This window comes from Haliaeetus leucocephalus, unplaced genomic scaffold (genome assembly GCF_000737465.1).
Source record: "Haliaeetus leucocephalus isolate CR32 unplaced genomic scaffold, Haliaeetus_leucocephalus-4.0 Scaffold656, whole genome shotgun sequence".
Classification (NCBI taxonomy): Eukaryota; Metazoa; Chordata; class Aves; order Accipitriformes; family Accipitridae; genus Haliaeetus; species Haliaeetus leucocephalus.
In genome coordinates this window covers 1,738,892-1,752,326 of record NW_010973092.1, presented here as the reverse complement: position 1 = coordinate 1,752,326, position 13,435 = coordinate 1,738,892, and positions in this window count along the sequence as shown.

Genomic DNA, 13,435 nt, shown 5'->3' with positions numbered 1-13,435 from the left:
GCACTTAAAAACTTGTAATTCTTCTCAGGAGGGACATGTTTTCAATACCTGAAACTAGCAGCAGAACGGACTGTAGCTGAGACAGCCCATCCCTCGCTGTGTGTGTGGCTGGGGGATGCTGTCCAAGGCCACCAGCAGAAGGGTAGCGTGCAGGGTTGGTGAGGAAGAGGGGTGTTATTGATCCAGGTCCCCCCTGCCACGGGGCACCACCTCCGAGCTGCTTCAGCCAGCGAGCAGGCCTGACCGCAGGGTGACACTGGCATAGTTTCAGCTCTTCATTTGTCCACGTGAATAATTCAACATAGCTGCAGGTAGCCTGCTACAGCTTCTCAAGAGCTTTTAGCTATGCAACAAGTTGGAAAGCATAATAGCTCTCTGGTCGTAGCATGAGGGTGCCAAAAAAATGCTAGAAAGAACTAGATTTCAGAAAGGAATCATTTAACTCATCATCAGTCCTAAAAAGGTGCAAGCATTTAGTAACACATTAATTTTTAGCAGGTCAGATTTTTATACCCCACACTGACCGAAAAAGAAATCTCTGTATAACTGAGAAGATTAATTCTGCTACTGGTATGGGTGCATGGCCATGGCTCAATAATCCATTAAACAGTCTCAGGGCCTGAGGATACTCATAAGTCATGTTGGTGTTGACCCAATGTGTTCTATACTTGATTGCACGGAAATGCAGTTCTGATATGTCTAGGAATCGTAAGGCAAATTCTTCCACTCCATTCAGCCCAGGAGACTATAGTCTCTCAGCGATGCCAACAGCAGCTAGTATTTTTGGCTCCTACATCATCTCTTTATAGTCTCTGGCATGGGAGGAGAGGTCTAGGCACAGTAAAGAAGAGTAACGGCGGCTGGAGCTTTCTGATGGCACATACCTGGCAGGCAGCCCCTTGGGAATCCTTGCCAGCTGGCACAAGTAGAGCAGCCAATATCCTGGATTCAGGGAAGCAAGGAATGTGGCTTCATATGTTGGCTTTATCAAAACCCATTGTTATCTCATGGGATCAGTTTTAAAATGATATCTTAAATTTCATGACAAAAATCCTCAAGAAAACATTTTTTAATGCTGAATTGTGATTAGTCCTGCTATTAGTATCCTGGAAGTACTTTATATCCAACCATTTTCAGTATTAATTCAGAACTACCCTGTCATAGGGACAACTAATAGGCAATAAATGGGCATTCCACTAGACATTTGCATTTAGTGAAATAGATGAACTGTTACTGACTTGTAGTAATTTAGTATCAGCTATGTAGCTCTTTCAAATGCACTTCTTTTGAGTTGGTGGTATTCATCTATTATACAAAATAAAAATACATATTGTATTTTCTTAAGTTCAGTAGAATCCAACTGTACCAGTTGGATCATTACTATGTGAGGAACTGTAGAACAAGGGTAAAAGGCAGGCCTTGCTGAGAAAAGCAAACTTATCTCAAGACAAGATACAAGGTGGGAACACGGTACAACAGAATTTGTGGGGAGAAAACAGAGGAACGTAACAGTAGTGAGAACAGATGGCTATAGAAGTTTATATTTTCAGCAATTCATAGATGTATAAAAATAAAGTATATTTATATGATGTCACATAAAATACAGCAATAAAAATATGATGCTTTCAGGGGATGAGTATCCCAGGTCTTGAACTAGCAGGCGTGTGGCATGGAGGTGCTTCACCTGTGATGGTGCACGATCAAGTCACAGCCAGGAGATACCAGAGCCAGCACTTCCTGCTGTGTGTCACATAATGCTTATAATAACAGGGATGGTAACAACATCTGCTGGGTACAATGGCACCAATTAAATATCACACTGGGAAAGTGAGATACCGAGGGATTCTCTTAGACATAAACAACTCCAACTCATCAGTATTAATTACCATGTGACTAATTGTCAAATATTCTGGTAGTTCCTGTCTCTAGACTCTGTAACTGTAATGTCTAAGGCTAGTGGGTGTTCCTGTATGCATCATGTTTTCTTCTATATTTGGCACTTCTTGCAGTATCTAATCATTGTCCTGTTTTGGATGATGCTCCACGATAACCTGTGATTAATCGTATCTGGCACCTTAGCCAAATTCTGATGTGTGATGCCTGGTATGTTATAAACGCAGCAGAGTTTGGCCTCAATATTTGAATTTTGATGTCTGGCATCTCACTTTTAATGGAGAAAGTCAGACAGAAAAATTTCCTACTTTAGGACTGACTAAGAAATTTTCTTAAAAAGACAAAATAGCTAAGAACAGTGATTTATAATAATCCATGCTTTATAATAAATTCCTGCCTGCTGATCCCTTTTTTACCTCAGTATCACTTAAAATCTGGGAGTAAATTACACACTGATAGCCATATCTGCACTCTACTTCAACAACTTTTGGTGCTTCTAGCACTTGTAGAACTCTCCTAATGTTAATGCCACAGAACTACAGTTTCCAAAATTGGCCAGTATAGCAAGATTTCTGATACATGCTGGATTACTCCATGGAGCATATGGGCTTTTCCTTACACAGAGGCTTTAAAGATGTACCTTTTATTAGAACAATCCACTTAAAATCCTTCTACCTGAGGAGTTTGAAAGCGTTCTTGTGAGTTCAAAGTCGGCAGGTTCCTACAGCCTGAAATCTCTGTTTCACAGCCATTCTTTCATTCAGAGGTAATTCACCACAGGGCCCATGAGCACACCGGAGGATGCGACTCCGACGCTCTACGGACTAAATGTGCAGAGTCACTGCGCGGTGCTGGCTTCGCTGTCGGGGGGGACGGTTCCAGGGATCTGCTGCTGCTCAATGAACTGACTGTGCCCATAAATCCTGCCTTTGCACATTAGGTTGCTATTTAAAGTTGCAGTGTCATGAACCTATTTCTAAATATGCTGGGCAGAGAAATTACTTTCCAAAATGTGTCCCTCTCTAGGCAGGAAAGGGAGGAGGTGTGCAGACAACACAGGAGAAGAAAATGGGGAAAGTATTGAAAGTTCAGTGGCACCAACACTGAGCTGCCTTGTGTCAGCTCCTCAGAGACCTTTCTCGCTATGCTCCCACGCCCCAGCACTTTTCTGTGCAAACATGTTGCTTACGAAATGAAGGGCTCGCACTATTTGTTAAGGGTCTGTATGTGAAACTGGAAAAATGTTGTCAGAGCTTGCTCTGTCCATAAATAAATGGTTAAAACTCCATTGCCAAGACTGCTGGCTACTAGTGCCGGTTACTCAAAACTCTGAACAGTCTTCCAAAATGACTAGCAATTAAGTAGCTGACAGTGCTAATGCTGGACAATAATAATGATAAACTGGGAGCACTAGGGACGGTGTCACTTGGCATTTTTTAAATGTGCGTTTCATTTTTTTCCCCCAGCTCTCTTGCAGAAATACAAAGAGAAATCAGTCACATCATGTATTTCGTACTGAAAAAAATGACAAATTAAAAACACAATTCAAATTGGACATAGAAATAATAATAATAATAATTAAAAAAACCCAAAACAAACAAAACCAACAAACCACAACCAAAAGCAATGACCCACACTGGCTACCAAATTGCTGTATGTAGACCTGTTATCACTTTCAGCATCAGAGAAAACTGTAAGTGAGAGATGGAAACACAGAAGGTCTTTATTCAGGCAAAACTGTAGGCTGGAAAAAAATCTCAGTGATAAGGAATATAGTCAGCAGATTTGAATCATTCCCTGTCTAGGATTTCCTGCCTCCACCCAGTTGTACCTTCAGTAACTGAAAGTTTACACATTAAGGTAACATTAGAGTTGGCCAGCTTGCTTTGCTTCTCTATAGAGGAAACAAGCTCACATGAAACTGCATGTTACTACTTTTGGGTACACAAATCAGTTCTTTTAAATTTGGCTCAGGTATTTCCAAATAGCATTACAGTCGCAATGTGGACATGAAAGATTCTGGAATGTCTTTTGTTCTGTTTTCTGCATTTCCTAATTCAGAACAAAAAGTAAAAACTTTGATGCTGCCTATGAAATAAAATGTCTGAAAGAAATGAAGTGATCTTAGCAAAACATGGTTTATTTCTCTAATTAAAGCTTTTCCTGATGTGATTCTTTTGCCAGGGCATCTGGAGCTTGAATTTCCAGATAACAACCTCATTCTTCCCAAGAAACAATGCCACACCTACACTACAGCTCCAGACTGAAATCCAGGAGCAGGGCAGGGTGTCTGGGGCAGCGGAGCTTTACCTCACGACCTGATAGAAAGCAGTTTACTGGGAAGTCTGGATCGGTGCTGGGCTGCTGAGCATTTTGGCTGGGTCTGAATCCACCTGGGGTTACTGAATCAAATATTTAAAACATGCAAAGGAGGGTTTTCTCAAAGCTTTTCTACCTTTTCCAAACACTGGATGGCCTAATGGAAGATACTGGGTCTACCTACAGAGCTTTCCTTAAAAATCAGCCAACCTAAAATGAAGAAAATCCCAATGTTTCTCTTCATCACAAAAGCAAAACCAGAACAGCCAAGTGAAACAAGCACTGGCTGCAGTGAACCCCGAGCATGAACACAGTACCCTGCTGGTCCCTTACAAGTGCTCTAAAGAGCAAACCTCCTATTTCCCCCCAGAGCGTTGCCTGCACCCTGCCTTTATATGACGGTTTTCTTGCGTCATGCCGTCCGGTGGATTTCAGTGAACCGGCCTCATCACAGCGTGTTTTAGCACATCAGGGTAGGGAACTCCAGGTGAGATCCCATCTGTTGTGATATTTCAGATGGCTTGCTTGTGAGAAGCAGAAATATGGGAATCCCTTCCTAGGCATAAAATAAAGCAACGCAAGCTCAAAATCTTTCAGTTATGTTTCACTGTCTCATAACTTCCCAAGCAAGATGAGTTCCCTCATTCCCTCTTCTGTACATTTTCCTTGCAGTATAAATTGCTGAACATATTATGACATGATATTTGCATGGTGAAAAGGGTCTCCTCTTCTGGCAGAGTCACAAAAAGTATTTGTTTCAACTACTTAACATGTAATGGAAGATCTGGCAAAAATAAAAGTATTTATAATATATATAAATTTAATACCAGTATGGATGTAGGTCTGTTCTAGTAAAATAGATGCAGATACTCAGTATTTATATCGGTAACTATGAGCAGACCCTGGCTCTATGCATTAGAATTCCAGGCTTGTGTAATATCAGACTCCTTTGGTATCCACCACATAAACAGACAATTAGAGGATAGTACAGAAAGCTGAAAGAAAAAAGATAGAAATGCCAGTTTGAACTGTTACTTGGCATTCACATGAAGGAAGCTTCTTGAGCCTCAAATCAGATTAGTCTTCATTAGGTCAGCTGTTGTAAAAATACTTTGAAAGGGATAATGCACCCCCAAAACCTGTAATCTACACGGATGCTTAACCACAGTTCCCACTGAAATAAAAAGTAAAAAATAGGCTTTATTATTAGAATGCATTTAACCAAACTTAATTTATGATCTGTGAACTTGAGACGAACGCCCCTTTTCTAGAGAAGGTAGCATTGGTGTAGCGTTGCTATGGGACTCTGGTGTTATTCTGACTGTTCCCCACTCCAGCCTAGCAAACTCTGCCCTATTTTTAGATCCTCAGCTCACATTTCAGTGAACGCTAAGTATCTCCGTGTGTCAACAGATCCCGAATGTCTCCCGATGGAGCGTCAAGCACGTCGACGTAGCAGGGACGTCATTTGTGTGTGCGGTTTGTGGAAGCTTACATCATTAAATATGTCACTGGAATGTATTAAATTGATTTAGAACAAATTCAGATGTTTTTCTTTCCTGGGCAGACAGCCAGCGGAGCGGAGCGTACAAAGGAGCCTCAGCGGCAGGCGGAGGGGCTCGGGGCTGACGGCCGGGAGCGGGACGGTGCGGCCGTGATGCCCGACTGGCAGTCTGAACCTGAACGGGACAAGAGGGGAAGGCTGTCACCTGCACCAAACGTGTGTGCGTGTCACACAAAATACTGGAACTTTTAGGAGGTTTGTGGATAGTCTGGATGGAGAAAAGAGGGGCTGAGCTCCTGTCCGGTGCCCAGCCACAGCCCTTCGCCTCTCCGAGATGGGCTCACCGGCCCGAACTCCTGCATCTGTAAACGTACAGGTGCCATGGGGAAGGGCATGACAAGGAGTGACTGTAGCCTCCATCCTCAGTCCTTTAGGACTTGTATGCTTTGGGATTACAGAGTTCAAAGTTACCCACTGGGTACCACTGCTGCTTCCAGTTATCGTGGGAACCATTTCACAGAATCCCATCAATACACTTACGCTGATTCATCTTTAAAGCTGTTTTCTTCCTCCCAGCTCTCTTTAGCAGGCTTTCCAAAGCTTGATTGCTCCAATTGCTCCAGGATCCCCCTGATTTCTGAATTAATTTATTGGTGATCGGTTTACCCATTTGTTCATCTCACCTGTTCTTTAGTTTAAGTACTTATTCCCATCCCCACTGTGTTTACAGGCAGTGATTGTATCCCCTCTTGTATTCATTTCACTCGTATGGGGGCAATCTCCATCTGCAGTACTGACTGTCTGCTTCCCTGACCATCCCTGTGTCCCTTCTGGGGGTCACCCCAATGCTTTTGAATGTGTGTGACAAGAATTAAGTGTAGTATTATTCCACATACAAATGGCATTAACACTTTCCTGTCTCAGCTGGAGATACCTCATGCATCTTAAGATATTTTCTTCTTCACATTTGCACAATGCTTTCCACCCACAGCCATCCTCTGGTCAGCGAGGTTAGATGCAAGTCATTCTTCTCTGCCATTATTTCCTACTGATGTACTTCCAGTTTCTAAAATATTTTTTTTGCTCTTAGTTCATATGTGCATGACCTTAATCTTTGTACCATTGATTTTCATTTCAGTCTTACTACTCCAGTCATTGGGATCATGCAGTTTTTCATTGATAATGCCTCCTAATTTTATGTCACATCAAAAAACTTAATCACAATTTAAAAATTTCTCTCCTAAAGCCTTGCATTCTGTGAAGGGATGTACACTTGCATGTAGCATTTATAATTTTTTTCCTTTAACATGGCCACTGTTTCATATTTTGAAATCATATGACACCATCCTTACCTTATCAATATATTAAAAATTCTGTCTGCTGGACTTGCGGCTCAGTTCAGTGCCTCCAGAATTCAGTGGGGAGGCTGTCACAGTAATTACAACCTGTCCGAATAAAGCCTCTCGCATTTTGCTGCCACTTTTCATGTACCAACACTCTGAGAAGAATCTTACGTGTTTAAAATCCGTTCATGCGGGCAGGCTGCCCCGAGGCACTGATTTCCAGTGTTAGGAAGTATATGCAAAACTATGAACTAGCCTTAATTATACAACTATGATGTATACGTAATACACAACATCCAGGAGCAAATAGTTGTTTCAGGAAACATTTATGTATTCTTTAGACTTACGCGTTTGTTGCTATAGAGCCCATCACTTTCCAATATTGTTTTTCTTGTATCTGTTTTTCCTCCTTTTTCCTATTTGCTTTTGTTATGTTTCTTTGGGAAATTTTCAGTTGGCTCTTTTGGGTTTTGTTTGGTCAGCAATTATCCAGCTCTGATACTTTAGTACTTGTGATGGCTTAATTTGTAAACACATGAAATCTCATTATCTTTCAAGTTTGATGGAAAACTATGGAAACCAGAATAAAAGGGAAAATTATCTTTTCAATATTTATTTAACTGTAAATTCTTGAGATAACTGAACCGGTGAAAATGGCTCCCGAGTAACCTTTCGTAGCACAGAGAGGTAAGGTTTTCTGAGAACTGTGTTATATGTGGTATGATTCATATCAGAGTTCAGGGCAACATGATACTCCAGATACCCTCAGCTGGGGAGATTGCAAAGCCCATTTCTATTTGAATATCCCAGAATAGCACTATGAACCATACATTAGATGACATGCAATGACTATTTACAGCAGCCCAAAGAATAGCCTGTGACAGACACCAGCTAGGACTTATTTTAAGCCCATATTAATTTTCATGTTTGGCCGGCATTAATGAATTGAAGACACGCCACTGTAAACAGAGTCTGAAGATACTGGGTGTACGCTGAGATGCACTGTAGTGGCAGATTTGCAGTATGTAAGCACTTCCACTGAAATCATACATCTATTTCGCATAGAGATAATAGAAAAAGGAGGATGCTTAATCTGCCAGGCAAGGATTTCTCTGTGAAGCTACCCAGAGGAGTTAGTTTCGGGAAAGTCTGGACTAAGGCACAGATCAAGTAAATGACTGAATAAAAGCACAGCGAGGATACTTTGAGGAACAGACAAAATCACCCATAGCATACAAATTAACATAGATGCATCAGTCTTTTCCCCATTTTTTAAATATCCATGGTTTTTGAGGATTAGATATTTGTAATGCCTGCTACGCTACAGAAGACCTGTTTGCAACTCAGAGCAGTGAAATGGTATCAAGTATATCAACAGCAAATTATTCCTTCTTTAAAAAATAGCCGTGAGTTTTAGGCCATATTATCATTACATTTTGAATACATTCTCTGACTCATGTTTTCTTATATATAGCAGTAGTTGATCAAATATATAACCAAATTCTAAAATTCATAATCTGAGCATATGATGCAATTACCAAACTTCAATGCTTTTGCTGTTTTGTTTACATTATCTTCGAAAGCCTAAGAATTTCTGAGATATTTTGTTCTTAGAATAGTTGCCATCTATTTTAAAAGAGACAAGCTGCATCTTCAACGGCCCTTTTTTGATGATTCTTCTGGGGTTTTCTCCTTAATTTAAAAGAAAATTACTGATTATTATGATAACAAAAGAGAACAGAAAGTATTCAGCTATTTATCACTTTACTGATAAGCAATCAAGTAGCAACACACACAATACATTCCAAATGACAAACACAGCATGTTCAAATAAGGAATATTCATGTCTGATAGGGTTTCACAGATTATGTATTTAAGTGTGTAAGAAAAAGACAAGTTACTTGCTTGGAAGAAGACAAAGTCTGCCTCAATGTAAGAAATGAAATTACTTCCTTAAATTAACGTTGCAAGGAGCTATGCTACCTCATAGTTGAATTTTGCCTTGACATTTCTTAATGTTCTGAGACATTTCTTCTAGTCATACATCTCCATTAAAAGCAAATGTATCAGTGCTGTAAACCCAATTTGAAAATGTGCTAGAAAGCTTGTGAAAGCAATGATAAACACGCAGATTTCTCCCCGTAATTTCCAGCATGTCAGGTTTATTTGTTCTTGATTTTCATGGTCCAGGTCTTCTGGAATAATTGGATACTGTGACAGAGTTCTAAAAATATAATATAATAAATACCTCTATTAATTTAAAGCTGAAAACCACTGAACTTAAAATTCATGAGTTCTTGGCAATTTCAGACCAGGAGTAACTCAATGTCAAAAGCTAATGGACAGTTTTAACACAGAAAAGCTTAAACAATATAATGACTTCAGTGCACACCCCAGCAGAGGACACATCTATGGGACACCACAAAACAAACCCCATCTTTGAAGTTAATTGAAACAAATCTGCTTGCTCTAGCCATGCTTCCTAAGCGTTCGCAGAGAATCGCAGCAGTTTTCTGCCTCTGTATTGGATCTAAGAGTTCATATTCGTTTGCCAGGCGAGGGAACGTGGAGCAGCAGAGTCAGTAGGGCATCTGACTGGGCTACAGCAGGACAGGCACGCGTGTCCGTGTCCTCCCAGGGATCAGGTCAGACGTACCTCCGACCCAACACTACTGTGGGTGGAGGGTATCAAACCCATACCACGGAGGATATAAAAGGCAACCAAGCCTGTCTCTATTCTTTCTTTAGTGCCTTACCATTGTACTGGGGAATGGACAGAAATGCAGTTGAAGAATGTGCTTTCAGATCAGGCTGCCCATTATTCCAGACATTTTTTCTTCCTACTCTTTGTTTCTCCTTTTTTTCCCTCTCACTTTTCACACCTCCTCCTTCCTTCTCTGTGCATTTTACCCACCACATTGGCATAGGCAGGCTTCATTTCCCAGTTTATTTTCCATGCGAGCATAAGCAATAAAGAAATTAAGACTTAACTTTGGAGTATCATTTGTCTTTAGATCACTCCTCTGAGGGTAATTGTCGCTCTGTAATAGCAATTGTTTCAGGCTGTTACAAATTTAGCAGACAACAAACACTGGTTTATTCTGAATTGCCACCTGGAAAGTTCGCTGCCACGCTGAAGGCTAGAAATGTTGACCAAGGTCTGATCTCAGTGGGCATATCTATACTGGAAATGGGATTCAGATAAGACAAAGATGCTTCTGTTATTCCAATTCCTTTCCAAATGCAAAGCTTGTCAACTGTGTATAGCTGGTTGAACACACAACCTTGATCCCCCATGGGGAAAGTGAACCATACGGGAGCAGAAGAGTGAACGTTGCCCTCAGTGCTCCCCAGGCTGCAAGGCATGGAGCTGAGAAAGGCACCTGGACTGTTGGTGAGCTGGCTCACAGCACCATCCCCGAAACCATCCCCGTGCACAGCTTCTTTCAAGCTCAGGGTAGCAAGCTGCTTCGCCGTACTGACACCCCAAGGAGGGCACACTCACCAAATTAAGTATAAATGCCTTGGTACTGGGTGATGTGCAGTTCTCTGTAGGATTCTTGGTGCCCTCAGCAATGACTATGTTTTTATAACATACTGAAAGTGAAAAATCTGTGGCAAAAGGAACAGCCAGCCTGGATTCAAACAGGATTCATGACAAGTTATATGAGGGGGAAAAAATGCAAGAACAGCATATATAGAATAAATAAAAGCATATATAGAATAAATAAAAGCATATATAGAATCAGCTACTTATCATGCCTTCAAAAGTCAAGTGCTGTAAAACTCGTAGGTAAAATCCAGTAAGTTGAGTTACCCCAGCTGGAACTTTGCTTTTTCATTTTACAGTCGCTCTCTCTACCGCAAATCAGTCTTCACCAGGGAAGAAAGGATAAAGCCTTATTAAAGAATATCTATTACAAGAGTTCAGGATAAGCTATGTGTCTTTCAGCTGTCATCAAATCCTAATTATTTCTTAGAAATATTTATTACGGTCTTTTCCTGTTTTGTACATTAGAAGTCTCACTTTTTACAAGAAAAAACATTCAGAAACTAGAGGAGAGTGGGGAGAATCACAGAATCTGTCCCACTCCAGGTGACTACATAACGACACCTCAGGTTTTGGGTTGATTTATTTATTTTTCCCCCAGGCGTGGGGCTACATGTGCATATCAGGCCAGTTTGGGCTGGAGGGGCCCCTCTCTCCCACCTCCCTCCCATCCCCGGGGGCAGCATCTCTGGCGAGGTCCCAGGACCGTGTCCTAGCCCAGGGTCAGCAGTCACACCAGCGGGGCTCCAGGCACTCGGACACGGATCCCCTCTGACGCCAGGCTCTCGGCTCCGCTGGCAGGGTCTCCCCTTTTGGAAATGAAACTGGGAGGGGGGGGAAAGAGGTATGGTGGGTGCCAGGGTCAACCCACCACAGAGGAAACTGGGTGATGTTCTTTCTCGATGTTCATGGTGCCGTGGGTACGTGTTGTACAATATTCTCCATGCGGAGCAGCGGGCTGGTTTCGTTCCTTGGCACCTCGCTCTACGCTCAAGGACATCCGAGGTTAAACGCTTCATTATTATTCTGTCGTTAGCACCGTGATGCAATTCCCAGCCCACCGACAGCTGCCAGAGCAGCGTCACTCAGCACGCTGCCAGGAATCGCAAACGCGCGGGGCTGAGGCTCCTCGACAGCCTCTGGGACAAGAGTCCTTCCTGCTTTAAATATTGAATTTCTCTGCCATGTGTCTTCTGTATCATTAAAACAAGGAGCAGTGATGTAAATATAGGGCTGGGCATTTGGAAACGTACTGTGTATAACACATTACATTGCCGTGTTTTAGGCACGTTTTATCTCAGAATGAAAAGCGTTCCCAAACATTAAGTTGCACAAAATCCATGAATGTAAGATAAGTATCAGAATCATGCTTGTGTTTGGAGGAATCAGCCGATCCCTTGTGCTTTCTTCCCAAAACGCTCCCCTCGGCAGAGCTCTCCCGTACCTCCTCACTGCTGGCACCGCTGTTGGGGTCCCAGCAGAGCAGTCGGTCCACCGCCCCGTCCACCCCCAACCCGCTCCCACCAGCACTGGAGCTGTGGAATGTGCTGGAGCTTTTAGGGATTTATTTTTAAATTTTAGCTTTTTAGGGATTCCTGATCCCTAAAAAGGACTTTTCTCCAGCACACTCGCAAAGCACTTGGTGGCTGAACGCTTCCCTGGAAAAACACGATGCAGCTATACAAATACCTACGGCAGCGATAATGGCCCAAGCCCTGAAGGTGGATACACTAATATTAAGATTTTATGTGTTGATTAGGGACTGACGGTACTGCAAATCCTACTGGATATAAAGCAATCATATGCTCAATTTTATTGGTAGCATAGTTGGAGCCAAACTGCCTTTTAACCACATTCTCAAACGATGAAACTATGAACCCAGCCTTGGATTTTCTTCTGTAATTCAGAAACAATCAGAACACGGATTGGGTTACTTGGCCCAGCCGTGTTTGAACCATGGTTTACCTGAGAATTCCCACACGGAGAAAGGTTTAATGAGTATTAAATACTTCTGTGTATGCGTATGGGTGGTTCAGACGTGGTGTTTTTATCCCTGCACCTTCTGCTTGGTGTTGCAGAGGAGGTCTAGGAAAAAACAGCAAATGACAAGTTTACCTCCTTATTCCAGATGTGTAAAAGATGAATGACATACAGATGCTATCAATATACCCTTTAGCTAGCTACCAAACATCATCAACAAGGCTTCCACTGATTTTTTTAGTCCTTGAGGTTGTTAAAATAGAAAAAAAAGAAAGAGATTTCATTGTAAGTTTGGGACCATCAAGGTAGAATCACCAGTGTGGTCCTCTTGAATTGACAGGATGCAAAATGACAATATCCTGACAGCAAACAGAACTACTTGGGAGCGGTTTAGGTCCTTTTCTGCAAAACCTGTGTGCATTTCCAGAAATTGTGATTTTATTTTTGGTTGCTTTTTTTTGTTTTTTTAATCTCATGGCATGCCGTTTTCCTTCGAGCCCCATCTGTTTCAATCAGGCGATCACACCGTAGGGGAAAAAAAAATAATGAAATCCATAAAACGGCTTTTCTATTTGCACCGACGGCCACGAACGCCGCCTTAAAGCCTCGAGGCCAACAGGAAATAACAACACAAAGCCCTCTGCAGTGCTGCCGAGTTCTGACTTTATCGCATTTCTCTCCAATTCTTACGAGCTTATGCAAGACAAAAAACCAAAAAAACCCAAACCAAAACCCCTTTGGCGAAGGAAACGGCGCGGCCTCCCGCCGAGGGGGCGTGGCCACGTCTAGCCCCGCCCCCTCCCACCGGCGTGCCCTCCCGCGCCTGCGCGGTAGCCCACCCCCGCT